Below are 27,770 nucleotides of genomic sequence, written 5' to 3' on the forward strand. Positions count from 1 at the left end.
GTGAGCACAAACAGGTCTCCTATTTCTGAGTGCCCGGAATGTTAAAACGAATTTTACACAGTGATAATAAAACGCTCGTTGTGGTTGTACAACTGGACAGCAAGATGGCATGCTATAACTTCACTCAGCGACAATTGCAAGTTATTGTAATTAAACAAGGCCCTTCACGTACGAACATGACAGGCAGCATGAATTCAGCCCGGCTAGGCGCCAGGTATGCGTATTAAGCACGCGTGCGGTGTTTTAAAACACATACAGTGCAGCCGGATGCTAACGAGTGCTCGCAATGGCTGCTGTTGGTGCACGTTATGACAAAGCGAAGCAAGCCTGAGCTTGGAAGTTGGTGTTAGAGGCACGTTTATATAGTTGCTTGCGCGCTGACTCCGAATATCACATTGAATTTTATCGTACATGAGTCCAACCGGCATTTATCGTGCAAAACACGCTGTCCCGTTTGAAAGACGCGCGCTTTTCGTCTTTGACGGCTCTGATTGGTTGCGCCTGCCATGACGTCAAAAGAGGACACCCTTCAGCCGCGCGGGTTGTCGGAAGCATTGGGAACGATCGCACGGCAGCGACGCTTGCCTTTTCGGCAATTTAGCTTGCAGTTTAATGTTCGCACATGACTGCAAGTTTATTTTTCAACTTCCCGTGCTGTTGGTTGAAGTATCTCGGAGCTGGAATGTGCTTTACACGACCGAGAACCACAAAGCAGTGACAGGACGTCGGCTAGAGGGTTCCATATTTCTGAATTAGGCAACCAGCATAGGGGCTTTCTATTCCTAATGTTAATATTGGGTACTGCCTGAACTGTTTGTTACTATATACGAAACCATTTGTACCCAAGATAAAGCAGCGTTTTATAAACAATCTACCAGAGAAAAGCACGTACGTGAACTGCGCGTAAAAAAATATCGTTCAGGCGCTGTAAACGTACATGCGAGACATATGTTGCCGGTACACGCATAAACCAACAAGCGGACTCTGCTTCCGAATTTTCTTTGTTCGTTGTCGCCCACCCCACGCCCTTACTCATCCCCATACACACACCCACACACGCGTGCGCGCGCGCGCGCCTTTTGGGCGGCGGCGCTAAGGCGCCTCCGCGATCGCTCGCTACACTTAGATGAGTGGCGTCCTACTGCTTGACCTGCATTCATTCTGAAAACATTGTAGCATACTCGTGCCTCCGCAGCATTATCTGCTCTAGTAAGGCTTGATTTTCGCGTGTGCGTTGCGCATTCTGCTACAATATTACGGTCACCTCGTTATAATTAACAGACCAGTCGGACAAGGCAGTTACGTTGTAGTTGCGTTACTTTAGGTAACAATCACCAAACGTTTGTGATAATGGATCCTTGGCCTGCTTCAACATTTTTAGATTTAAGCATTTACCCCGCTAGTCGGACAAAGGCCGTATATTTACTCTTCGCTCCTATTTTATTTTAGTCTCATTGTTATATATATCAACGACTATCGCTGGAGCACAGTTGAGGTTCAGTGGCAGCAAGTGCTTGCCAGGTTATAATATGCAGGCACACGAAATTTTGGGCAAAGAATTAGGCCCCCGCAGTCAACACAAATTATGGTATGGTGGTGGTTCGGAGCGGTGTTTTTTTCATTCCAGACAAATATTACCTTATCGTGGCATGTATACTTGCAAAATAAGTAATGTGTTGGTCTTGGTTCTTTTACTTTGTTGGAATAGTGTTTACCTATTAGCCGGGAGAGAACTTCTATCAGGATCGGCCCCTTGTTTTAGTTTCGCCAAAAATTGGGTTTTTGAACACTGTTCTAAGCCCATCAGGGAAAGAAAACCGACACGTTTAACAAAACAGGTATTTCCTGAACAAATGTGACTTTGTTTCTTGAACGCAACGAAACACCCCGGGCCAAACTACAGCAGTATTCACCATCCTTCCTAAATATAGCATCTAATGTGAACATTCATGTACGTCGCATCAAAAAAATAGAAAGAAAAAAATAGGAAAAATGCATTGGAGCGTTTCAAAAAGTATCTAACGTAGTGTAGTAAATTCTCTGTCATCAAGCATAGCCACCTCGGTTGTCGCTTCCGTTTGTTATAAAACATCTCGGTGTGGTATTATCCTGCTTAGAAATACGGCATGGTAACGTATTCCACGTTTGGCGTTCGTGCATACTTTTTCAACACGAAAAGTTTACAAATAAGTGATATCAACGACAACAACAAGTCTTATTCTTCCTGTGGCGAGCCTTACAGGAAACACGGCGAAAAGAGCATGGCAGAGGCGGCCGATCCGACCGGAAGTCCAGGTATGACGTTTTCTGGCCGGTTTTCGCCTGCGCTCTTCGGTCTTCCGGCATCGCGCACCAAGATGGGGGCGGGGCATCGGGCCACTTTTGTTTCCGCATTGCGCCGCTTCTATTGCATGTATTGCAAAAATATTTCGCACACGGGAACTATTGAATGTGTACTTGCTGCTAGTCAAGTTTTCTTTTAATTCTAAAACCTCTTCACATTCCCTTTAACCGCATACATTGCTCGTGCCATGCAAACGCAGACGAAGTTAAACAAAAGTGACCTTCAACTGCCTTGTGTTTACGTTCTTTCCCTTTGACGAAAAATTCATAGCGCATAACTTTGTTATGCGCTATGTTAACTTTGTGCCAGCGTAGTATGAGGCAATTCAGAAGGGCTTCAGTTTGAATGGCTTGAGTTGTTCGAATGTCTTTACGGCGTATGTTCGGTAACGTGCGGCGTAAAGGGGGGCTTAAAAGAAATGCGAACAACGGAACGAACAGCCTCCGACGCATGCTGAACCATCTGGCTGCAAAGTCAGTAAACCGCGCGCATGCGCTCTTCTTCGAGAGCGTTTGAGAGCGGCACCTACATTTATGGGAAATGCTCGATCGAGAAGCGGCGCCGGTCGTTTATTTTGAGGCGCCTTTTCACGCTACGTCGCCACTGAGCAGGATGATCGTTGAAGGGCATCGTGCTAGCTGCGATCCCTTAATGCTCGTTGGTTCCCGAATGTAGTGGATAACAGGATTCTCAGTGGCAAGAGCCTCAAAAGACGCCTCAAAATAAATGACCAGCGTCGCCTCTTTATCAAGCATTTTCCCTAACGGTAGGACACTATCTCAAACGCTCTGAAAGAACTACGAATGCGCGCAGTTTACTGAGAGTGCAGCCAGATGGTGCGGCATGCGTCGGAGGCTGTGTTCTCCGTTGTTTGTATTTCTTTTAATCCCCCCGTGTATGTGGACGTGGACGTCACAAAGCAGGGTTAAAATCCATCTTTATATTGCGTGGTTGCTATCGTATTGGCCTCGTCGTTCTCGCACCACATTCGTCTTTTGTTGAGTACGTTTGAGTTCGTAATCCGAAAGATGGGGAAAGCAGCTCACGCAAGGCAGTCATGTCGTGGTTACGGGTGTCCTGGCCGACCGGTGATGCCACAGCGCAGGTGTACTCTCTGTTAAGTTCCTTGGTGGGCTTGAGTATGCGGATGGCCTGGTACTGCGAATAGTCATCCCTGAACTTCACCAAGATTGTGTCGTCCAGGCATCCCTGAAGCACTCCGAAGGCTTCGCGCAAATTCGTCTCAGGTATCCACTGGTACCTCGGCTCGAGTCCGCCGTTGAAGAACCACTTGACCACCAGCTTGAGGTCATTCTAGTTGTACACGTAGTCGCAGTCTGGCACCACGGTTCTATCCGTTCCGTCATGCTCCCAGCGGGGGACGCTCGGCCGTCGGATCGTCACGCCCTGGCTGCCTGCAAATAAGAGACGGTATAAGTAACCAGTAACGGTGGAAAACGGGCACATTCATTCCTTCCTACACGGGGTATTGCATGACCCGATGCAATGTCGCAAATCAGTTGCACCTTTACTATCGGGCTACTGAAGCCACGGTCACCTGAGTGGCTGTCACCATTGCCTGTTACCGAATGTTTTTAACTCGAGCAATATTGTATTCAAGTAACAAAATTCCTGTAAACACAATCAGAAAGAAGACTGAAGGAAACTCAGTCGACGTGCCGGTCATGAATAAACATAAACGTCACGCTAGCAAGAAAATGTGTCACATTTCGCAGCCCACAACAGCATGATAAGAAAACACACTTCCTTTCCTTTTAAATTCCTTTAGCGCAAAATATTGAACAGAAAGTTGATTGATTGATTGATTGATTGATTTTAGGATTTAACGCGCCGACGCAACGCAGGCGATGAGGCGCGCCGTAGTGGAGCGCTCCGGTTTAATTTTTGACCACCTGGGGATCTTTAACGTGCGCCGAAATCTCGTACACACGGGCGTTTTCGCTTTTCGCCTCCACCAGAAAAGCAGCCGCCGCGGCCGGGAATCGTACCCGCAACCTCGTGCTCAGCAGCGCAACGCCTTAGCCACCGCGGCGGGTTATTGAACAGAAAGTCATAAAACTCCAATGAGAGGCTGCTATGTTTCAACCCTGACGTTTTCACTGACGTGAACTTAGGCCACTGAATTACGGCCACAAAAATCTGCAAAGCTATAATGCATCTTCTCATTCGTCTGATTAATAGGGAAGAAAGTAGTACTAACAGGTATAGTTAGTGCATAAAATGTGTAGGGTTACACACATGACGTGCACTAACTATACCTGTCAACATACAGTGTCCTTTGTCGATTTCATTTCAGTATACTGAGCCCAAAAATGTTGAGGGTGTCTAGCTGACATCAGCGTGCGTCACTTCCCGAATAACGCGCGAAATTTACCCTGCCACGAATGTTGAAATGAGGGGACGTTAAAATGAGGCCTCACGCATTTACTGTCATAAAGCTAAATTTAAAACCATTTATAGCACCAAAACATACATTTTGTGAATATTGGAGCTGAATTTCGGTCTTTTAGTTTTCTCAGCATGCATTGCCTGTTTCGCCCCTTAAAATACTCTATTTTAACCCTCTATATTTACGCGTCACAGTTACCATTGTATTTAGGCAACAAGCTAATGATGCTTTACCCGAACATCCTGCTGATATCTTTTTCTTATTATTATCAGGGGCTACTGGGGCCAAGTAAACGGGAATTTTGTTTCCACCAACTGGACAAAAAATTGCAACCAGACTTTCTGATGATTGTCTTTAAACGCGAAGGGTACCTTGTGATAATAGCTCCCTATTATCTAACAGGCACCCCTAAGTAAGGGTCCCTGGTCCCTCGTATCAAAGAAATTTCCTAGTGTGAGAGTACTCCTAATGTGAGCAGTGCAAGTAGTGCCACTACGCTCCACATAATTGCCTAATTTTGCTTCACTGTCATACTAGTCGTAGTGCTGTGGTGCACCCTTTACAGGCAAGTCAGTGATAAGTGGTTTGGGTAAGGGGCCGGTACTTTTTCAGACAGCTAGACACCCAGATACGGCTAGGTCGGCGAGGTAGCTGAAGAATGCTTGGTAGCCAACATATATTAGGGGAGAAAATTCTTAGGGACTCGGGCTGTCGGCGTCTTCTGTAGTCGTCTCATGTAGTCACGGTACTAAAACAGCCGACACTTGTTTCGCAATGCCTCGCGCTAGAACTTAACGTGCAATAAAAGAACACACCTAAACACTCGTTTTCCAACGCCTCGCGCTAGAACGTTTCAAGAACACACCAGGACGCGTATTTTCAAACGCTTCGCTTCACAGAGCAACCACGCGACATGTCTATTCGCACGAAGGAGAACGTTTATTTAATGGGGACGTTGGCTGCGCCCCAAACGTAAAGCGATCGAAAATATACCGAATCACTGTTATCAACAAAAACAACGCGTAGATCTGAGGTAAAAAATAAATTGTGAAAAAAACTTAAGCAATGAAAAATAAACTAAGAACTATACCTGCTGGGGTTCAAACCCAAGCTGTCAGCGCCAGTACTTAGTACTCCACATCAAGGCCACAGAGCCCGTACGGTGGGCTCGTATTAGCAGGCGCTTTAAAGAATAGCGCGCGTATTGACATCACATATGTCACGTGGGTGCTCTGTGCAGCGAAGTGAGTCGAAACACGCCACCAGGACACTTGTTTTTTAACGCCTCGCACTAGAACGCTTCGTGCTTCAAAGACACGAGACTTTTACAGCAAAGCTGTATACCTCTACCGCAAACGGTTTTATATCCGTGGGCAACAACACCAAGGCGCCAAGAATACACTTATACACTCCATGTCCAAGGTTTCACGTTAGTGGAGATGGCCCGGGATTTTTCTTCTGGTTGTCTCTTACGCACCAAAACAACCATCGCCTCCTCACAATACGGCCTCACTTTATCGTGCTAAGCGTGCCGCGACACGACAAAGTTCTCTACCTCTAACCAGCCCGTTCGCGATATTTTGTGGGGGCAGAAAGGATGGGAATACTTAGTTATGCGGAACTATCAAATACCCAGAATACAAAAACTGGATAACAAAAGGTTTTTGTCTGGTTGTGCGTAATTTCTACCGCAATGGTGAAACTCTGGTAGCAGTAACGCATACAGAATCATCAAATATTGACATATCAAAGAATAGGAAAACGTTTAATGTATCCTCTGTAGGCTGTTTTTGTTTTATTTCTGGTAAAGCCTCCACAGCGAACCAGAAGAGAGAAGTTACAGTTAAACCTGGATGTAACGAACCTCCATGTAACGAATTCCTGGATTTAACAAATTTTTTCCAATCCCCAACTCCATCTCCATAGAAGTCCATGTATTTGTGACCTCCACGTAACGAAGGTGTTGCGGTAATCGACCTGAATGTAACGAATTCGCGGCACTGATCATTTATGATTTTGAGCCGTAACACTACTAAAAATTTGTAAATACAACGCGCAAGTTCTATATAATAGGGGAAAAAATATGGGGCAAGATGGCGGGTAGAACGCATACGATTGCAGCAAGCAAGTGCGTGCCATCCATGCGAGCATCGATGTTTTGTGACGTCTGGTGGCGCTGCCGTGCCGAACGGGCGAGCGCACTCTGGTTAGGCTGGTCCGGTAGGTGTTCTGTTGTTAGGCGTAGCGCATTCTCAGCGCGGCGACGTCGTGGGTATCGTTGTGAGCGCTCGCTGTGAAAATGAGCTCCGTGCCGAGGAAGCGCAAGGTTTTGTCTCTTGAAGACAAACTTGCGATTGTAAATGCGGTTTCCGCGGGTGAGAAGAAGAAGGACGTTGCTACAGCAAAGGAGGTCTTGGATGCGCTGGACGTGCTGCGCCGTCACGTCGGCTCGCAGGATGATGCGGAAGCTTTGGAGGAGTTCGTTTCTCTGGACCGCCGCGTTGCGTCGTCTTTGACGCGAAACACACAGGCGAAAATAACGCAGTTTTTTTGTGTTAAATAAACATTTGAGGTAAGTTGCGCTAAATCGGCATCTGCCGCATGTTTTTTTTGGTGTTCGTGATGATTTCCCTGGTGTTTACTTGAAAACTGCATGTAACGAAAACCTGGATGTAACGAAAATTTGCGAACTTTTTTCAATTTCGTTACATCCAGGTTTAACTGTACACCATTTGGGGACACAAAACAGAGCACGTAACGATCGTCGTCTGCAGAAAACTGCGCCTATAGTAAGTTCATGGCGTATCACTTAGGCAACCGCACTCAGGCAACGTCCTATTCGTTGCTAAGCAGCGTCAATTTTTTTTTTCGTTTTAGGGGATCAGTGAAGTATTAGGTGGGGTATGAACAACGGAGCGCATTCACGCCAACAGCGTGTATGCTCTTCGATTAACTTCTTGGCATGTTGACACGCACTTTTAGGCACTAATACGCAAGATTCCCTCCTAATACTTTCACGGTTAAAAGATTCTCGACGCATGAATGTTGAAAACATCAGGGGCCACCTTAAAAATTGAAAATAAGACCGGAAAAATTTGGTGCCACATGATTTTAATTGAACATCAATGCGCTTTTTTGCCGAAATTTTAGGTACCAAATGTGACGGTGACAAATGTGCATTCTTACGTCAAACCAAACCTGAATGATAGATTTATAAGTTCCGAAGTCTTGGTTTTGCAGTTCACATTGATGTTGTTAAACAAAGCAACCAACGCAACAGAAAAAAAATAGAATAGACAACGGCCAGCGCTAATTCTCCTCCATTTCGTTTTAGTGCCCTGTGTCTAGGACATAACTAACAAAAAGACCACCCGAAACCTAGAAAACGGCGCGGCCGACTACCTGGGTAAGAGCATCAACGAAAGGTGGGAAAACGGGAGAATGACAGTGATCTGAAAACACGCCGAAGTCAGTATAACTCACAAGGCGAATAATCCCCTAAGCCCGCAGAACCTACGCCCAACGTCGCTCACATCTTGCGCCAGCAAGCTGTTCGAAATTATGGCGCCAACCAGATGCTTCTTGTACTTCGAAGACAACGGTAAAATACCAATCACCATGTACGGCTTTCATCCGAACCTGTGGAAGGAAGATATCTTGATCAAAGGACAGAAAAAGTAACAGGCATACTCAATATAACGCAGAACACTGCCATCCTGGCCCTAGCCTTTGACCAACTGTCTCTTGAGGTGGTGTTACGGAACCTCCAAAACAGTCACTGCGGCCAGAACACATACAATTACGTCGGAGCTTTTCTATCAGACATAGATGGCGACTGTCGGGCTGGGCCACCTGCAGACGGAGGGCAAAGAGGCAGAATAAACTTTATTGAAATCGAGGAAAGGCATCCTTCGAGTGCTCCTGAAGAGAACCCCGTTCGCCGCCCCTCCCCCTCCCTGGGCTCTGTGATCACCCCTATACTTTTCAATTTGGCGCCAAATACACCATCCGAAAAGCTACGGGGAACCGCGGGACTCAGACACGCGATATAAATGAAAAACTTGCGGTTATAAGCCAGTGCTCAAACCTAGGAATGAAAATGACGTACTTTAGCAGTAGACGCGTGTGCAGACGGGCAAATTCTCAAAAATGTTGCGCTCGCTGCAAAGCTACTTTATTTGAAGAAATCAGTTTTCTTCTCGCACGTGCAGCACACACGACCGATTAAGAAACATTTATTTCTGAAAATTGGGTGAGGGTAAAAAGGGTGTTAAAAGAAGACGGGCAAGGGCGGCCATCCTAGCCCGCTAGGCCACGTGCCACGGCCATGCCTCTACTAATTCTATCTTGCACAACGCCTCATCGGGTACGTCATGGCACCGAGCAATGAAAGTGTGGAATTTGCTCACGTGCACTAAAACGTCAATGTTCGATACGATCTCATCTTCTTCTGTCTTCGGTGAACCACAGTTGTCTTCCATGGTGTCATCCAATCGTCACTAATGATGACTGCTCTCGCTCCTTTGCTTTGTAGCTAGCTGCATTCATCTTCAGATCTCGCACAAACTTCGCAGCAAGATCACCCACTACAAGGAATACCTGCGAGCGCACGTGATTAGCATGAAGAACGACCGATCGGCCACCATCACCCAACACAAGAGGCAAACGCGGCTAGGCCTGCTAGGCTGCTGCACATTCAACCGCAGCTTTCTGGTGGCGCTAGCTGTTGGCACTTGACATGGTGATGATGATAGCTACTGCACTCAGAGAATGCACAGAGAAACGGCGGTTTCTGTTTCACGCGACAGCTCCGAAGCTGTTACTTTTGGCCGAATTCGTAATACTAATGTCCCTCGAATATAATAGGGAAAATGCATTATTGTGAAATATGTGCTACATTGAAATTCGTAGTACTGAAATATTTTTACATTGAAAATATAGGCAATCTGGCGGGTATTCTTAAAATATTCGTAAATTAGAGATATTCGTAAGTGTACGGTTTGTAGTAATGAGATGTTACTGTACGACGAATAACTGGTCTCATGGATTACAAACGGACCTTCCGGAGAGCAGCAGGACGACCTGAATGAGGGGGTGGAGTGTCTTAGTATCTGAGGAACTTTGGTCTCTCGTACGCCCCGAGAAGTCGGAGATGTTGATACTGCGAAGAAGGACGAGGGGTCGACACCGCACTATGACGCCGGATCACGAACTGAACTTGCAAGGCACGGGGATATCAGCAGTTGACGCCATGAGGATCCCGGGAATCGCACTACGTACGGATTGGGCGGGGTAAGCGACGGTCCAGAAGCTGCAAGAAACGATGACTCAAGTCACCCAGCTGGTGAAGAAAGTTGAAAGCAGACAGCACGGACCTGAAGCAGGGCACCCAGAGGCTGATACAGGCCCTAGAAACGGGCAGGATAATGCACGGCCCACGAACTAGGGGGCCAAAGCACAATGAGAAGAAAAAGCGAAACTTGCTCTTCCGCAAAGCGTATGAACGTAAATACAGTTAAATCAACAGGAAAAGAAAAGTTTATCTTGTTTTGCAGACTTTATACACTGGCAACGTAGTGAAGCTGAATTAGGTATGTCTCTTTGGAGGCAATCCTGCGCTTAGTACTGTGCTGTCGAATTCGTTTTTGATCACTCTTTCAACAACACCTGCGTATAGCGAAGGGAGATTAGCGGTTCCATTCCTGTTTCTCGCGTTCAGCACTGCTGCCAGGCAATACAAAGAAATACAAGACAAAAATCAAGACCTACAGGAGACGTATACAAAAGATTTGAAAATTTCTTTTATTGATACCCACGGCTCCTTTCAGTGTGCATGACAAAGTCTCAAGTCGTCTTCGCTTATACAAGGTCCGCTGCGAGCCCATTGAAAATACTGTTTGTCGTCTTCTTCGCATTTTTTCCCCCTCGGCTTCCAAAAGCATACCTCATAAAATGAACCGGATAGGCGCTACAGAAATACAGCAATGCGAATGGCGGCGAAAGCTTCCAACAAAAACGCTATAATTTTTTTTTTTTTTATTTGTGGAATACTGCAGGCCAAAAAGGCCCAAGCAGGAGGGGCACAAACACAACTACAAGATCAGTACATGAGTGACACAGCTTGACTAAAATACATCTGCGTAAGAGGATAGCGAGTAGAAGAAAAACATCACAACAACAAAAAAAAGCAAGCAATAATCTGAGAGGCAATAATAAGCAATAATCATTCACAGAATTAAACATTTGGTTCATGAAGATCTAAGCTTTGGAGGTAGTCAGAGGGCAAGTTATTCCATTCTGTGACAGTTCTCGGAAAAAAGGAAAACTTAAATAAATCTGTCCGCGCAAAATACGGAGTTAAAGATAGGACATGCGAATGTCGTGTTTGCCTGGTCGAAAGTGGGGTAACGTAATGTGATGGGTCTAGACCAAGTTTGTTGTTAATTAGTGAGTACAAAAATTTTAGACGTAGAAGTTGGCGCCGCGATTGTAGTGTTTGGAATTCATTATCTTGCATTAGTTTAGTAACTGATGTACCGCGACCATACTTCGAAAAAATAAAACGGACTGCTCGCCTTTGAATCTTTTCGAGGGAATATATGTTAGACTTAGTATGCGGATCCCACACAATACAAGCGTATTCTCAGCTTTGGACGTATTAAAGTGTTATATGCTAATAGTTTCACTTGCGAGGGGGCGTCTCTGAGTTTGTGCCTTAGAAGACACAGTTTACGGAAAGCCGACGATGAAACATCGGCAATGTGTGCATTCCAAGACAACTTATTCGTTATCGTTAAACCTAGGTATTTATATTGACTAACTTCCTTTAAGGGCTGGCTATAGGAGGAATAGGAAAACTGAAGCGGATTTTTCTTGTTAGAAATTCGAAGGAAAACAGATTTGTCGAAATTGAGCACCATGCCCCATTTGTCACACCACAAAAGAATATTGCTAAGGGCAGTGTTAAGAGCGATTTGGTCATCTGGCGAGTGTACATCAGTGAAAATGATACAGTCGTCTGCAAACAGTCTTATCTTAACCGGATCAGTAATAACACTAACAATATCATTGCAATAAATTAAAAAAAGCCGCGGTCCTAGAACACTACCTTGCTGCACGCCGGAATCTACTGGGAGATGAGGTGATGTCTGTCCACAGACGTCGACATACTGTTTCCGGCCGTTCAGGTAAGCAGACACCCACGACACTAGGTAGTTTGGAAGCCCTATAGTCTGTAATTTCTCGATAAGTTTATTATGGGGAACACGGTCGAAGGCTTTACTGAAATCTAAAAACAGTACATCGACCTGACCAGCTTTGTCTAAAACAGAAGCAATGTGATGAACAACAGAAACCAACTGAGTGACTGTGGAAAACCGTTTTTTAAAACCATGTTGAAAGGAAGATAAAATGTGGTTATCATCTAAGAAGCTGTTGATACGAGTGGCAATTATGTGTTCCAGCATTTTGCAACATGCGGAAGTCATAGAAATTGGTCGGTAGTTTGGTATGCACTGTGGGTCCCCTTTTTTCACAAAGGGCAGAACTCGTGCCAATTTCCAATCAAAGGGTAAAGTTGCTGAACTTATTGAGGCTCGGAAGATCACAACAAGGTACTTGGCCAATATTTCGGCATATCGCCGGAGAAAAGCATTAGGTATGTTGTCTGGTCCAGGGGATGATTTAACTTTTAATCTCAGTATTAAATTTAGGACACCATCAAATGAAATAAGGTTAGGATCCGAATCAGAAGCATCAATGCTAATTGAGACAGGCAGAGTAGAAGCTGAAAAAACACTATGAAAATAGTCGTTGAATTTTTTCGCAATCGCTAGGGGATCCTCAATTATAGTGCCGTTAAACATGATTCGGTTTACAGAGCTTTTACGGTCCCTAATAAAATTCCAGAATTTTTGAGGGTCTTCTTTGATGAAGTTTGGCAACTTGACATTAAAATAGAAATTCTTGGCACTTTTAATAGCTTCGGAGAGGGAGCTACGAATTTCCTTGAGAACGTGAGCAGAAGCACCTTTTTTCTGATAGCGCTTGGCTTTACGCTTCATTTGTATTATCGGCCTAGTTATCCATGGTGTGAACTTTGGGGGTTTCTTTGTTTTGTTTGGTACAAACCGTTCAATGCAGTGGAAGCATAATTTCTTAAACTTATCCCAGAGAACAGCAGCATCGTCGCCATCAAAATTCACGAATTCAAATTCAAGATAATCTTGGATGTCCGTATCGTTAGCACGGGAAAAATTTTTGACCTGTTTAGATTTCGGTGGGCTATTAGAACGACTACAATGCAAAGGAAAAGAAACTGTGACCATGTCATGATCAGATAAACCGGGTTCAGCACAAACACAGGAATCAAGAATAGAGCGGTGCATGAACACAAGATCTAGTAACGAGGACGAAGCATTACCAACACGTGTCGGTTGTTGAACGATTTGGGCGAGATTGTGGGACATCATTATATCGAACAGAATATTTGCATTAAGCGAATCAGATGTCGACTGCATTTGGCTCCAATCAATATTAGGCAGATTGAAGTCACCGGTAACAATTAGCTTTTGATTAATATATGTTTCCATATGGGTTTTCAAATTAAACAAATAATCCGGCAACGAATTCGGCGGCCTGTACACTGCATACAATATAAAAGACTTATTGAACAGTGAAAGCCTCAAGCACACGCTTTCCGTATTGTCAGCGTCAGGTAAACGGGTGACATTAATCCCTGTTTTTACAAGTACTGCAACTCCACCACCTCTGGAGGCCCTATCTCTGCGGTACATTTCGTAAGCTGGAGGTACTAAGTCTTGGTCACAAATTTCACTATGGAGCCACGTTTCAGTTATAACAACTACATGAGGGTTGTATGCTAGGAGTACAGCTTCAAGTTGATCGGTTTTATTTACGATGCTTCGAGCATTCATATTAATCAGCCTAACTTGCTCCTAACTTGACACCGACTTTGCGCAAATTGAGAAAACTAGGAGAGAAGTAGGGAAGGTGACAAAATGAACTCACTCTGTAACCTTGTTTTCATTGAAATACCAGTCGAAGAGTCGTGAGCGAAAACTGTCTGACGGGCTTTTCGTCCCTCTGCAGGGAGCACGAGGATTTTTTTTATATTTTCTGTAGCTTGTTGTCCCGCCTGCAAGTCATCGAGCGTGCTGGCGTGCTGCTCACGCCCGGGCCGGGCCGACGGCGGGGCTGTCGTCCACAAAGACAAACAGCTCGACACAATGCCCAGCCGGTGCTCTTTCAATATCCGCTTTTCGGGGTGTTTTACGTTTCTCGCAAATAAAGCGGCCCCTAGTCGCTTGGGCACCGCGCGAGCAAGCCAACGCGGATTTCAGCTTGCCTGCTAGTGCACCGAGTAGTCTTGTGCTGTTTACTACGATCCATACCGCTATCCCAGGTTGACAGCAAGCTTACTAACGTTTATATCGGTGATTCCGGCACCAGATTCTGTTTTTGTAACAATGTCGTTTTAGTTTTGCCTTCATCTGTATCTTTTGTTTTCTTTAGGCATGTCGCAAACAATGGAAAAGAGGGTAGGCCTTATGTTTATCTGTGTGTTTCTCTTATCCGTAATCTGGGCATCGGTGGACATAGAAGTTTGAATAATACAATACTGCCTCTCTTTCGATCAGTATATGCCAGCCGCCTTATTGATCTTGGTATCGTACACAAGCAGCCGACATTGGAAAAGCAGATTCGAATCCCCCGAAAATTCATCGGGTTCTCCCAACGTTGCTTTCATAACACTGATTCTGGGCCGTTTTTGAACCAATAATCTTTTTCTTTCAACAATCCTTGCACCAACTCGCTTCATAGAAGATATGCGAGGATTAACCGCCATTTTGGTGAAACGGTATTAAGGTCACATATCCCATAACGAGGTCAGATAAAAACACAAAAAAAGTAAAATTGCTGCGGACGTTTTGTAGTATTAGATTCCAGAAATCACTTCTACATGCTGCCAAGGCATTATTGTTTGACACTATAACAAAAATAACTAAATGCATATCTACGTTAAGAACGCGGTACACGTACTGTCATTAAATAGCTCCGCTTAAAGTCGACGGTACCTATCAGGCTTTTGTTGTGACTATGTTTTTGTTCTGCCGACGTCTCTCGTCTTGTACCCTTTTTCCGAATTCCCGCACTAATTTTTGATTTTGTTTGTTTCCCATGCAATCCTGTTCACAAGAGACGCATTTCTGTTACAGCCACTCACGGTGCGATAAGAGAATGATGTACGAAGGGCCCTATTCTCGACGCACAAAATTAACCGTGCACAGTGAATTTGCCGGAATTCTTTTCAGATTGGCTTTCAATTTTGGTCACGTGCTGCGGTTGACAATGCGGTTGTGTGTGCTTTTGTGATTTTTACGTTTCATTTCGTTTACTGGCACCAGCTCTAATGTTTGCCTTATTTCTCTATACTGAAGACGCATAAAATTCTTGGTCGGCAATGAAAAACTAGACAAAATGCAGCGTACATGACGACGTAGGCCTTCCTTTTCTAATCAACAACAATATGGCTTGTATGTGACGACCTCCCTGTGATTGGCTGAGAAGGCGTGGCGTAGTATAGTTCAGCCTGCGTAAAAGTGACGTGATGTTCCGCAACAGCTTGCAAACGGCGGCTGCTGTCGCCGTCAATTAGGGCAAAAAATATCACCGACCTTCGGCACCGTGAAATCTCGTGAATTTGAATGAGGTGTAGTTTATCACGACGCGCGAATTTAAAACTGTTTTCTAGCGAAAGAAATAACAGTTTTGACTCTTTTAAAGTAAGCGATAACGGCGCATAAAAATAACGTCCTATATGTTGTTGTTTTTATGTGTGGTAATCAAATAGCAGATATTTGTCTGGCGTAACAGTAACATGAGAGGGCGTACAAGTCTCCTAATTACAAAGAACCCAATGCATGGCATTTCTCCACACTCCTCCTAGTTGTAGAGACTCTGTGCTCCAGTAGGCTGGTGGGTCACATGATCGAAATCAAGAGAAAAATAACAAAAGAAAATGAAGAAAACTCTTCATTACTGCGGTGATTGAGGCCGAGCTTTACGAAAAAGTGAATCGGCGGTATCGGTACGCTCCGCCGTTATCAGGCGTAGCCTTTCGCTGCCTTTATCACGTCACGTATACAACGCATGGTCAGGGCAGTCTTTTTCTGTGATCACGCCATAAACTGTGGCCACGCCATAAGTCTTTATGGACTTTTGCCAAGTAAGTGCCTCCCTTCGCTTTCACTCTCACCTCTCATGTTGTTCCTCTTTTGTCGCGCGTGACATAAACCTTAATATTTTACTAGACTGTAGCCCCAGCTGAGACACCTCTTACGAAAAATTCAGTAATTAAGCAAAGCATCTCCGACAACATAGTAGCAGCTGCTTTTTTTTTCAGATATTTCTGTGTATCGTGGCGATCGCAAAGAAGAGAACCAAATCACACACCAAATCACAAACCATGGGATAACTCTAAAACGTAATGCCATTTTTCCTGACACTCCTTCATCGCGTTTGGTGCTTGCTTGTCCCTCCTGCGTCTGTTAAGGTAAAACAGATTTTCCCAGCACGCTTACAAGAAACGAAGGTGACTGAATTATTGAAGCTTAAACTTACGCGCATGTTTCCTCTCCAACCCTTCGCATTCGTAAATGTAAAGAAAGTAATCCCATCATGCTGCTTTTCGATCGTTAGAAGTTAAGTTATAAATTCCGTGCTTCTGCATTTCTCTATTCTACTCGTGGTGCTAATTGCAAGTTCTCTGCCAGTTTTCCAGCAAGGCCAGCAGCACTGGGGATGCACTCACACCCACCCAAATAGGATTGCGCTTATTGTGAAGGCGTTCGAAAGGATGGTACTGAAGAGTCCATCTGGACAGCCGCAACCAGAGAAAAAGGCACGGCTATCTTGTATTGAGAAAACTATTTGGAGAAATATTAACACCGACAATAAGATAACAATTCAACAAAGATGAAAATGTATCTAGATAAGAAATGATGGCAGAAATAGCAAAACTACGCTGATGCAAAAAAAAAAACTGACATCGAGGAAGAACCCTCTAATTGTCTTGTTCGCTTTCCTCTACAATTAATGGCGAATATCGCTACCGGCGAAGTCTTCCATTCTCCTAGCTGCACGATACAGGCATTGTGAGACAGCGTAACATACCCATCCCAATGTGCTAGCTCGGGGCTACACCACCGCGCGACACAAGCGCAGACACCGAAACAATTCGGCATACGAGCCTAGTGATTCCCATTTATACCGAGTCCCAGTCGTGCTGCACTGAAATATCTGCGCCATTATAAAAACGGGTTACGAAAACGCAACATTCGCATTAGCAACGAGAATATGAGCACAGAAAAGTAGAATTGCACGATACGCGGGAGAAATGGTTTCCTGGTCGTGTATGTGAGGCACGTCCCGGCTTTGCTCAGAAGACCCAGCTGTGGATGCGCGTGTTCGCCAAGTCGGCCAGCGATAATTAATGGCTCAACTCGTAAATGCCGCGAATCACTGGCGTACGCGATTTCATCGCCTGGCGCATCTCGGTGCTCAGACCATGCATCACGCAGGCAGAAAATTTCGGGGGCACGATTCGCCCGCTTGGAAATTTTTCCGAAAATGAAATGGCGTGGGAACGCGTTGAGAAAAGGCAGGCAGGGGAATGAACCCGTTTCGTATCGATATTGCAAACGCCTTTTGCACTAGCGCAGGCTGGGAAGAATATCGGAGCAAAAGATGCTGTTTCGGGTCCGGAATTTGTCGCTCGCCTGGCAAAATGGGTATTGCCTCCACGCCTTCTTTGAATACGACGCGTGCTTTGCGCCATGACTAGTTTCTGCTTGGCTTGGAGGCACCGCCTTCACGCGCTTGTCACTGATCGTTGCTCGTTGCTGCTTACTTTGGCGTAAAGGAGGTCTTTCAAAACGCTTTAAAAGTGAACAGCACGGGGAGAAAATGACAAGGAGGCAGTTACTTTGGAAGGCGCATTGGCACTTCTGACATGGCCTAAGTATTGGTCTAAACATAAATAACAACGTCGCTAGGTTTTATCTGCATACGGTTGCGTGCTCGGTGCAAACTTTAAACAGCAATTCCGGGCTTACGCAAATTTCTTTACATACATGTCTAGGCAACTTAGTTACTATAGCTATTTTACGAATATTCTTAGTTTTCCGAATCTCTCCTCTCCTCGAGCCTCCAGCAGAAGAGATCATTGAAAGCCATTTTGGCATGTAAAGTCATTGCGATACCCTCCACTCAGCCGAGGGAAACACAGAAAGGTTTGGTCCGACTGAAAATACGGCCAAATGTCTGTTTAACTGCATTTTGAAGTCACAGAAGGCCTCTACTCAAGCAAATGTTTTGCTTGCTGATGTAAATGGAGTATAGTAAGCCACCCACGTATGTGCAATATGGCCAATCAGTGTTGCCAGATTGCCGCTTCTGCGGCCTCACCGTTATCTTTGACGAGGTCATTTGTAAACAACACTACCGAAGACGCAACAACAAGGCATCTTTGGACACACTTCTGCAGCTGAAATGCTGCGAAGCGCATTATCTTTCATTCGCGTTCGGAACGACGCCAGTCGCGCGCAGCCGCAGACCTGGGACGATAAGCTGAGACACAGTTGACCGACAGAAAACGCATAAACAACAAAATGGCGGTGCCCATGAACCATCGATGTGTAAACAAATGTCACGTGATGCGAACTGACCAATGATCACGGCGGCGGCACGAAACAATAGGAGAAAAAAGTGCCAATACTCTGTAACCTTATGACACTAGCGTGGGCCTAAGAAACAAAACAAAACACAAAGAAACGGAGAAAGCGCTGCTAAGCAACACCTTGGCATGCGCAGAGCAGCGGCCACCGCAGCTGTTCGGCATTTCGGCCAACTCCGCTGGCCTGGCTAAGCGGCGAAGCTGTCAGCTGCGAGTTCTGCGTGGGGCCGAACCAACTGCGACGTTCAAAGACGTTCAATACGGGGCGCCCTGCTGCGTTCAGTCGGACACTCGGCGGCGAGCGCTTTCGCATTCACAACAGCATAAGTGCTTACGTGCCGTGGTTGCTTTTGCTACAGACACCACGCAAGAAAAAAATAGCACGGCAAAATCGTCCCCGTTTCCCATATTACCGCCTGATCTGTCAACCCGCTGCTGGGAGAAGGAAGATGCTAAGCAGGCAGAATACCTAAGAACTGTCATGCCGCACAAGAAGGGACTGAGACGAAGAGCGAGTGAAAGAAATAACGCTTTGGGCGACGTCTGGTTCTGAAAGGAAGGGACAGGGAAACAAACGGGCTTCTCAGCTTCTTTTATTCTTGATTATAGCAGCCACCCATGCCTGAACAATATTTAGCATAGCTATCTTCCTTTTCCCACAAAGGGGAAAACAGAAATACAACTATTTCGGTGGAATCAGATGATGGGCAAGGATAAGGCAGACAATAGCTATACCGAAGAGTACAATCTGAACAAACAGACAAAAATGGGGGCACTTACATTTCTCGCTTCCCTTCCCAGTGGCCTCTCGAAGCTTCTTGATTTTGTTGCATCCGCCTACTCAACAGCTTCGAAAAGTTCGGCGAATAACGAGAAAAAGCGCCCTTTGGGACATGCCATTACCATTGTCTATATTGAGAGTGAACGAGAACAAAAAAAAAATCAAGCCTTTGAAATATGCGAGGGTGAAACAGGCCGTCAGGCCCGGCGCCGCATAAATGAGGAACGCGGCGGGAAGTTTTCGCTGAGATGTGTGGGGGGTCGCAGCTGCCGCAAACTGCTCTGTGGCTTTTCACACCACCGCTGAGCGTCTCAAGCGCAGGATCACAAGTTGGAATGATAGGTGGCCTTCTAAGGCGCCTGCCTGCATGTGCTGCTCTCAGATGCTTTTGGGCATATGCGAGACACTTTTGGGCATATGCGAGAAACACAAAATTCTTGGGGGCGATGTCAGCAATTCGCGGTAAAAACCCGCGCTTTACTTTAGCCGTCCCTGGTGGTGAGAATGCGCAAAGGTTTAAAATGTAACGAACATGCAAATGGGTCACAGATATCCAGAACCACGGGAAAATGTTGCATTTTGTCATGCTTGGGATAGAAATTTTTTTTGTCTCTAGGACGAACTGATCCCAGCCAAAGTAGATAACATGAACATTGTGGCGATATTCGCCAGAATATTCGCCACACCACGGCTAAATATGAAAGTAACTAATCATGCACTAGCGGCAATTCAGTACGGTCCTTTTCGTTGGTTTCGATGAAACTATAAAGTATATATTGCGGTCTCAGCTGCCCCAAACGAAGAATTTCTTTTATTGTTCTACTTGCAAGTATCATTCGTTTCGCCTCATCGCCGTACCCGCATGCCTGTTGTCCTCCTTGGTCTGTTTTCTCTTTGGGAGAAGCCAATGGAGGAGACGAAGGTGGCGGCTGAGCTTTTCGCACAAGCTAATATTTTCCAAACTTTGGCGAAGTACTTCTTTTTTTAAGGCAAGAGCCTTTATGTTTCAAGAACGCCTGTTGTGAGATACAGAAAATGGGTGATCATTAATAAGAATGTTTACATAGGGGATACCTAACTCAATTGTGCGAAACTTGTTTGCCCTATGGTTTCTGCAAATCGACGTGACGTAAGCCCTTCATCCTCAGCTAAGCTGCCAGGAGCAACATCAAATAGCAATATTAGTGCCGAGGATAGTTGTCACTTTTTATACAATAACATTATGAGTGTTACTAGTAAAAATGTCGCATTATCTTTATTAATAGACTCAACATCTGCAACCATTATAGCTTTAACTGAAACTTGGTTAAATGATTCTGTTCCTAGCAATAGCATATTCATTTGTGAATCAGACTTCAATATTTTTCGTTGTGATCGGCAAAACTGCCGGGGTGGCGTATCCTTCTTGCGGTAAACAGACAGTACTTGGTTGTGCCAGTGATTATCAGCACTTTTCTGGAATGTGCAGTAATTTCCTTAAAATTCAAATTCAGTAATATAATTGTTAGCGTTTTTTATCTCCCTCCAGGTTGCTCACACGGTTTCACTGCAGAATTCTATCGTATTCTTGCCGAACTTGCTCGTCGGTTTCCGCAGTCAAACATAATAATTTTGGTGATTTCAACTTCCCTGACATAGCGTGGTCTACTCAATTAACTTCTAGCACACCATCCCAGTCTAATTCGTTTCTACAATGTTGTCTTGATTTCAACCTCACCCAATTAGTTACAAGCCCAACACGACGTTCAACCCACTGTTCGAATATTCTTGACTTGGTACTGACTAACAACGCAGATACATGCTCTGATATAACACATCTTAGTGGTTTATCCGATCACGACGTGCTAAGCGGTCGCATAGTTCCTTCTCTTATCAAACGGCAAACATTTAGCAAGCTCATTCGATGTTACAAGAAAGCTAATTTCGATCGTATTAGCCACGAACTATCACTTTTTGCCATTGGCTTTCTAACAGATAACTTGCCGCGGACCGTCGAAGAAAACTGGTTACTACTAAAAAACTCTCTCACTAATCTGATAGATAAGTACATCCCGGTCATCTCTCTAAAATCCGATAATACTGCCCCTTGGTTTTCACAGAAACTTCGCCGTATAAACAACAAGAAGAAAAGAATATTCAGACAAGCTGACAAAAGTATATTAACTGTTTCCTGGCAACGGTATAAGTAATGTGACAGAGAATATCAAAAATTGCTCAACACCACGCGCTTACAGTTTTTTCAACGTGATTTATCATCCATGCTAAGAAATAATCCTCGGCGTTTCTGGCGTGTCATCAATCCCAAGCATAATCCCGACATGGTCTTTACTGATCAGAACGGCGTAACAATAACTGGCAGTGACTGTTCGGAACTACTGAACAAAACATTTTCCTTGGTATTTACAGTTGAATCTTTCCTCCCACAGGCAACCATACGCAGTAGCACTGATGCATTTATGCCTGAAATAACCATAACCGATGCTGGCATATATTCTCTTCTGACTAATCTCAAGACTTCTTCGGCTGACAACACTGGTTTAAATAAAACTATTCTAAAAAATATAGCACAAACCATTGATTGATTGATTGTAGGGTTTAACGCGCCGACGCAACGCAGGCGATGAGGTGCGCCGTAGTGGAGGGCTCCGGATTAATTTTGACCACCTGGGGATCTTTATCATAGCACAAACCATCTTCCCAATATTATCCGCTCTATTCCAACAGTCTCTATACACCGGTGTTATACCCCATGACTGGAAGGTGGCGAAGTTTGTTCCGTTTTTCAAATCTGGTGATCGTACCTCACCCCTGAACTATCGCCTATTTCACTAACCAGTACCATATGCAAACTCATGGAGCATATTATTCACTCCCAAATTATTAACTGCCTCAAAAAACATAACCTTATTTTTCGGCATCAGCACGGTTTCCGTAAAGGTTATTCATGTGACACCCAACTAGCTGGCTTCATTCACGAATTACATTCATCTGTAGACTCTGGAATTAAAGTAGACGCAATTTTCCTAGACTTTTCAAAAACATTTGATCGTGTTCCTCACCATCGACTTATTCACAAGCTTACGCTACTGAACATCGACTCTGCTGTTACAACATGGATAAAATACTTTCTTTCTAACAAAATGCAATGTACATCAGTTAACGATCACAACTCCTCTCTAGTCTCTGTAACATCTGGTGTCCCTCAGGGAAGTGTACTCGGGCCCTTGCTTTTTCTAGTTTATATGAATTTTCTACCATATTGCGTTAAATCTAACATAAGGTTATTTGCGGATGACTGCGTATTATACCGTAAAATTTAATCTAACCATGACCACGCTATTCTACAATCTGACCTTAATGCTATAAACACATGGTGCTCAACCTGGCTAATCCCTCTAAACCTTGCTAAAACAAAACTAGTGTCCTTTACTAATCACGCCTCCCAAAATTCAGCATCCTACATATTAAACGACAGCCTCGTAGACAGAACTTCCACCTATAAATACTTTGGCGTACATCTAACGAGTAACTTGACATGGAATAATCACATTAATCATATCCTCGCGTCTGCTAACCGTTCGCTTGGTTTCCTTAAACGTAACCTCAGACATGCTACCGCGCGTTTACGAAAGTTAGCATATATTACACTAATACGCCCTAAACTAGAGTGCGCGGCAGCCATTTGGTACCGTCATCAGGCATATCTAATAAATGACTTAGAAGCCTTACAAAACCGTGCTGTCCGCTTCATCTTTTCTGATTACTCACTCTATACCAGCGTAACCGAATTAAAAAAGCGTGCTGAACTCGAAACCTTATCGCATCGTCGCAACATATCTCGCTTTACATTATTTCATAAACTGTACTACCATGCATCCCTTCGTAACGAATTTATCTGTGAACCCATCGCAATTTTTCCGCGTCGTGATCATTCATGCAAAATCAAACGCATCACATGTCGTACCGTTGCTTTTGCCGAATCATTTGCTCCTCGTACCACAATAGACTGGAATAATCTACCATCAAACATTGTTACTGAAACGAATACCATGAAATTTACTAATGCTTTGAGCAAAAATATCAATGTATGATATGTAAAATTTCACTGCCTCCTTTCACTCAGTTCTTGCGTTGTCAAATGACGTGTGGTAATATAACATGTGGTTATAATCTGTGTAGTTTGTTATAGTTACTGTACCAATAGCTGTTCTTATTGTTCTACCGATTTTTTTCGATTTGTTTGCACTCCAGCAATGTTAATTATTTCTGCCATTTTTTTTAGTTCTCGTGTTTATTTTGTTGTTGTTTTAGTTTATGTGCCACCTGTTTAACCCATCCCCCCTACCCTATGTACTACCCTCCCCAGAGGGCCTTTAGGTTTTTTGAAATAAAATAATAAACATTAAAGGAGTTGAGGGTGGGCAGCCAGGGAGCGTGAAGTGGTGAAGGCGCACCAGGAAACAAAAACCGCAGTGCGTAAAGATGGTGGGAGGAGGGCTCGTAGAAAGTGCGACGCAGCGCGCGCCGGGAAAGGGAATAAAGCTTGACTTTGGGCTAGTTGGGTATGCATGACACCTTGAAAAACAGCGCAAAAAACACGGACGTAGAGAGGTTACACAGACATGAGCGCTGCGTCTGTGTAACCTCTCTACGTCCGTGTTTTTTGCTCTGTTTTTCAAGGTGCCGGGAAAGGGAAGCAGCAGATCCGAAGAAGGGTAGGCCTCCGCCGAACGTGCACTTAGAGACGTCCTGAGGGGTGAAGGTGTCGACGCGGACGCACACGATGCACCGATACTGATCGAATCAAACCATGCGTACACAGTTTTATTGTTCCTACAGCAAATTTTAACCTCCTACCTTCACCAGCAGTGCCTTTCAACTTTGTTTTGGTGTGGACAGTTTCACGGCAGTTGACTTTTCTTCTGGTTGGCGCACTGAGATGAAGTTTAAAAAAAACAAAAGAGCAAAACCTTTCTTTCTATAGTGAACCTGGCGGTGTGTTTTTTTAGTTATTTAAACGGCGACGTCGCAAGCGTCGAGCAAAGCCCAAAGTTCCAGAGGTGTTGGGTGATTTTTTCACCGTTCATCGGAGCAGCCGTCAAAGCCACTGAAATAATGTTTCACTCAAAGACGTGCGGTGGCTTTGCTTTTTACGGTTGTTCAGACGTCGCTTTCGGTCGTTATCATCGCTACACCTAGCGAAAAAAAAACAAAAAAAAACAAGGGTCGACAGAGTTAGGTATGGGGGCTTCAGATAAAAGAAAAAAAAGGGTTAAGGAAGCGAACCTGTTTTTTTCAAGCAGTTTCGGAGAACCTTCGAAATTCTGCTATCGGCGTTGTCAAGTGTACTTTGTTTATCTCCAGGAAGTCCGCCGGCACGTCCAGGGCAGCGGGAGCAAGACTAGTTTGTTGTCGACGTCAGTCACGTCCTGGGGTGTTTCTGTGTGGTTTCTGCTTTGCTTCCTCTAGACATGTCCACCACGGCTACACCTTAAATTGTTGCTTTCCCGACTCGGTTGGCTTTCCCTTTCTAGGCGTCATCTCGCGTGACGGCGCACGCTTGAGAAGCCGGATGTGGTTACATAGTGAGGCGCGGCACCTGGGGCATGTAGGACTGACTGGCAGTGACCGCGGTGTCTTTGTGTATGTAGCTTTTCTGATGGAGGCGAAAAGCAAAAACGCCCGTGTGTACGAGATTTCGGCGCACGTTAAAGATCCCCAGGTGGTCAAAATTAATCCGGAGCCCTCCACTACGGCGCGCCTCATCGCCTGCGTTGCGTCGGCGCGTTAAACCCTACAATCAATCAATCAAGTCTTTGTGTATGTAATCTTTCCTGCAGACATTCAATCCACGCGGTACCCGCGTGTTCTATTAATAATGTTTATTCACATTTCAAAATTACAGAACATTATCCAGCCCACATAAGTCACACGGCATGTGTGCGTCGCTGGGCAGTCACAGGTGGACGCGAATTGGGACACCTTTGGAATAAAAAGCTCGAAGAGCCATACAATAGCAAGGAAAATGAGCAATTGACTACCGTGGCCAGAAACAAAAAAAAAGGAAACAGGAGAGAAAAGAAACACTTCAAAAACGCCAAGGGACATATTGCCTACATACATAGGAAAGGCGTTTAACACTCAGCCGCACTTCAAATTGCTACAATGGCCCGCCGCGGTGGCTCAGTGGCTAAGGCGCTGCGCTGCTGAGCACGAGGTCGCGGGTTCGATTCCCTGCCGCGGCGGTCGCTTTTCTGATGGAGGCGAAAAGCAAAAATGCCCGTGTGTACGAGATTTCGGCGCACGTTAAAGATCCCCAGGTGGTCAAAATTAATCCGGAGCCCTCCACTACGGCGCGCCTCATCGCCTGCGTTGCGTCGGCACGTTGAACCCTACAATCAATGAAATTACTGCAATGGTTCTAGGTACATCCAAACCAGCGCATTGCATTCATTCAATGTCTGCAATAAAATGACGTCAAAAATGTTTTTCCCTTCTTCATACTAGTGACTACTGGCTCGCTTTGAATTCTGTTAAATAAATGTGGCACATAAAAGGCACGGGTTATTTTACCGCAACAAGTGTACATACATGTCAATACAAACTTTTCAATGTTTCTTAGAGGCCTAGCTTTTACATTCACAACTTTAAATTGATTCTGATAAACGCTCTTGCACAAAGCATCAAACACAAATTGCTTTCCGACAGGTAAAATATCAAATTGTTTTATAACATCGTCCATTAGTTCACCATGGTGCTTTGTATTATAAGGGAGGTTGTAGGCAATTTTTTGGAGGATGCTCTTTAGAATATTCAGCTTATAAAATGATGCAAGACCGCATATTGTACATCCGTATTTGATAATGGACTCTCCTAAACTTTTGTCACCATTTTTTTAGCCGGAGTGTTACAAATAAAGCGCTGCGCATACAAGGATGCGCACACTGCTCTAAGACGTTTGGAAATGTATTCAATGTGAAGGCTGAAATCAAGTGTGTCGTCAAAATATAACCTCACGTATTATACATTATGGTGAAGGGTTAGCACAGAACAAGAAATTATTGCATTTACTGCCATGTAGGTGTAATAGGTAAGCAGCCTGAAAATACTTATAAGCGGTTATAAGCGGTGGCTGCGGTTATATTTAGGGTACCACATAAACTCACAGATCTCGTGCTGTTGTCATCATGAACGTGCCCCAACTTGCCCAGTTTCCCGCACTCGCATATTGAGCAAATAAAGTTTACACTGTTGTGACCGGTACGGAACCCCGGCAGAGGCAGCTACATGGGGATGCAGCGCTGACAAATAATACTCGCATAACAGAGTATCGAATTCGCTTACATCGGCTGCCTTTATGTGTGTTTTCTTTATATGATAGAGCCCAGATTTTTCGCTTGAAGCCTAGTCCGAACTTTGTGCTGTCACTTGATGAAGAATAAATGCTGACGTTACAAGGCCACGTTCTTCTCTTTTTGAATCAAAGGCCCTTGGCTGATAGGTTTTATAAATCGTGTACCCGCAGTTCAGAACCGAGTAAGCATTTGCCCAGCATTTTGGAGGTTTGTACATGGTCTAAACACCCAGAATTTTCTACTTTGGCGGTATCTTGTCTTTGGATTTATCAAAATTCAAGGGTCACCACTCACGAGAGTGGCACCCTTACGGTAAACAAAGCTCCGATCACTTGAAAAGAGACAATAATGCGCGTACAAATATCGCCAGAGATGGCCATGAACGCAGACAATGCAACAATCGCGATATACCATCGAAATGCTAGCCTGAAAACGTTAGCGTCAAAAATTTGGCCATTTCATTAGTGTAAAATCATTAACCCAGGCCTACGGTTGTGTGCGCTGGAAACCGGCGCTCTTGCTGATGTGTTTACCCAGGTGGAGCGAGAGAAATTGACCAGGCTGCAAAGTCTTATCAAAATTAAACAGACAAAAATAACATATGTCTCTATCAGAAGTTATGAACTTGTATTACGCTACTTCGATATCTGGTTTCCCCACACAGATCAGCTATTTTGCAATGCCTCTGAGAACACAAAAATTTCAAACAACCGGAAGGCCAAATAGAATAAGCTCACGACAATTCTAAGCATTTAATTTTGACCTTTAACTGATTTGTTGTTTAGGCGGACTTTTGTTCTCTCGGTTTTCAGAGTTGGATTGCTTTTTCTGTTTTTTTTTTTGTTTTCGCCTTCTCTGTCTTTTTTTTCTGGGCCTGCCCCCCCCCCCCCCCCCCCCCCCTCTTTACCCCTCAAAATTAAAATCCTGAGTATGCCTTTGCCGACCCATACATACCACAGCAGGCGCATTCAAAAGGACTGCATTTTCGGTGGCGCCCTCCCATGGGCAACCTGAGCTCCGCAAGCGAGCTTTTCCAGCAGGTCCGTGTGAACAGAGACTCTCGCGCTTAAAGAAGCAAACTTAACAGCTCAGCTCGGGAACTCCGTTTTTTGGCCGATAGGGAA

Source organism: Haemaphysalis longicornis, unplaced genomic scaffold, assembly GCF_048455015.1.
Source record: "Haemaphysalis longicornis isolate Haplotype H1 unplaced genomic scaffold, Haemaphysalis longicornis Haplotype H1 scaffold_4, whole genome shotgun sequence".
Lineage (NCBI taxonomy): Eukaryota > Metazoa > Arthropoda > Arachnida > Ixodida > Ixodidae > Haemaphysalis > Haemaphysalis longicornis.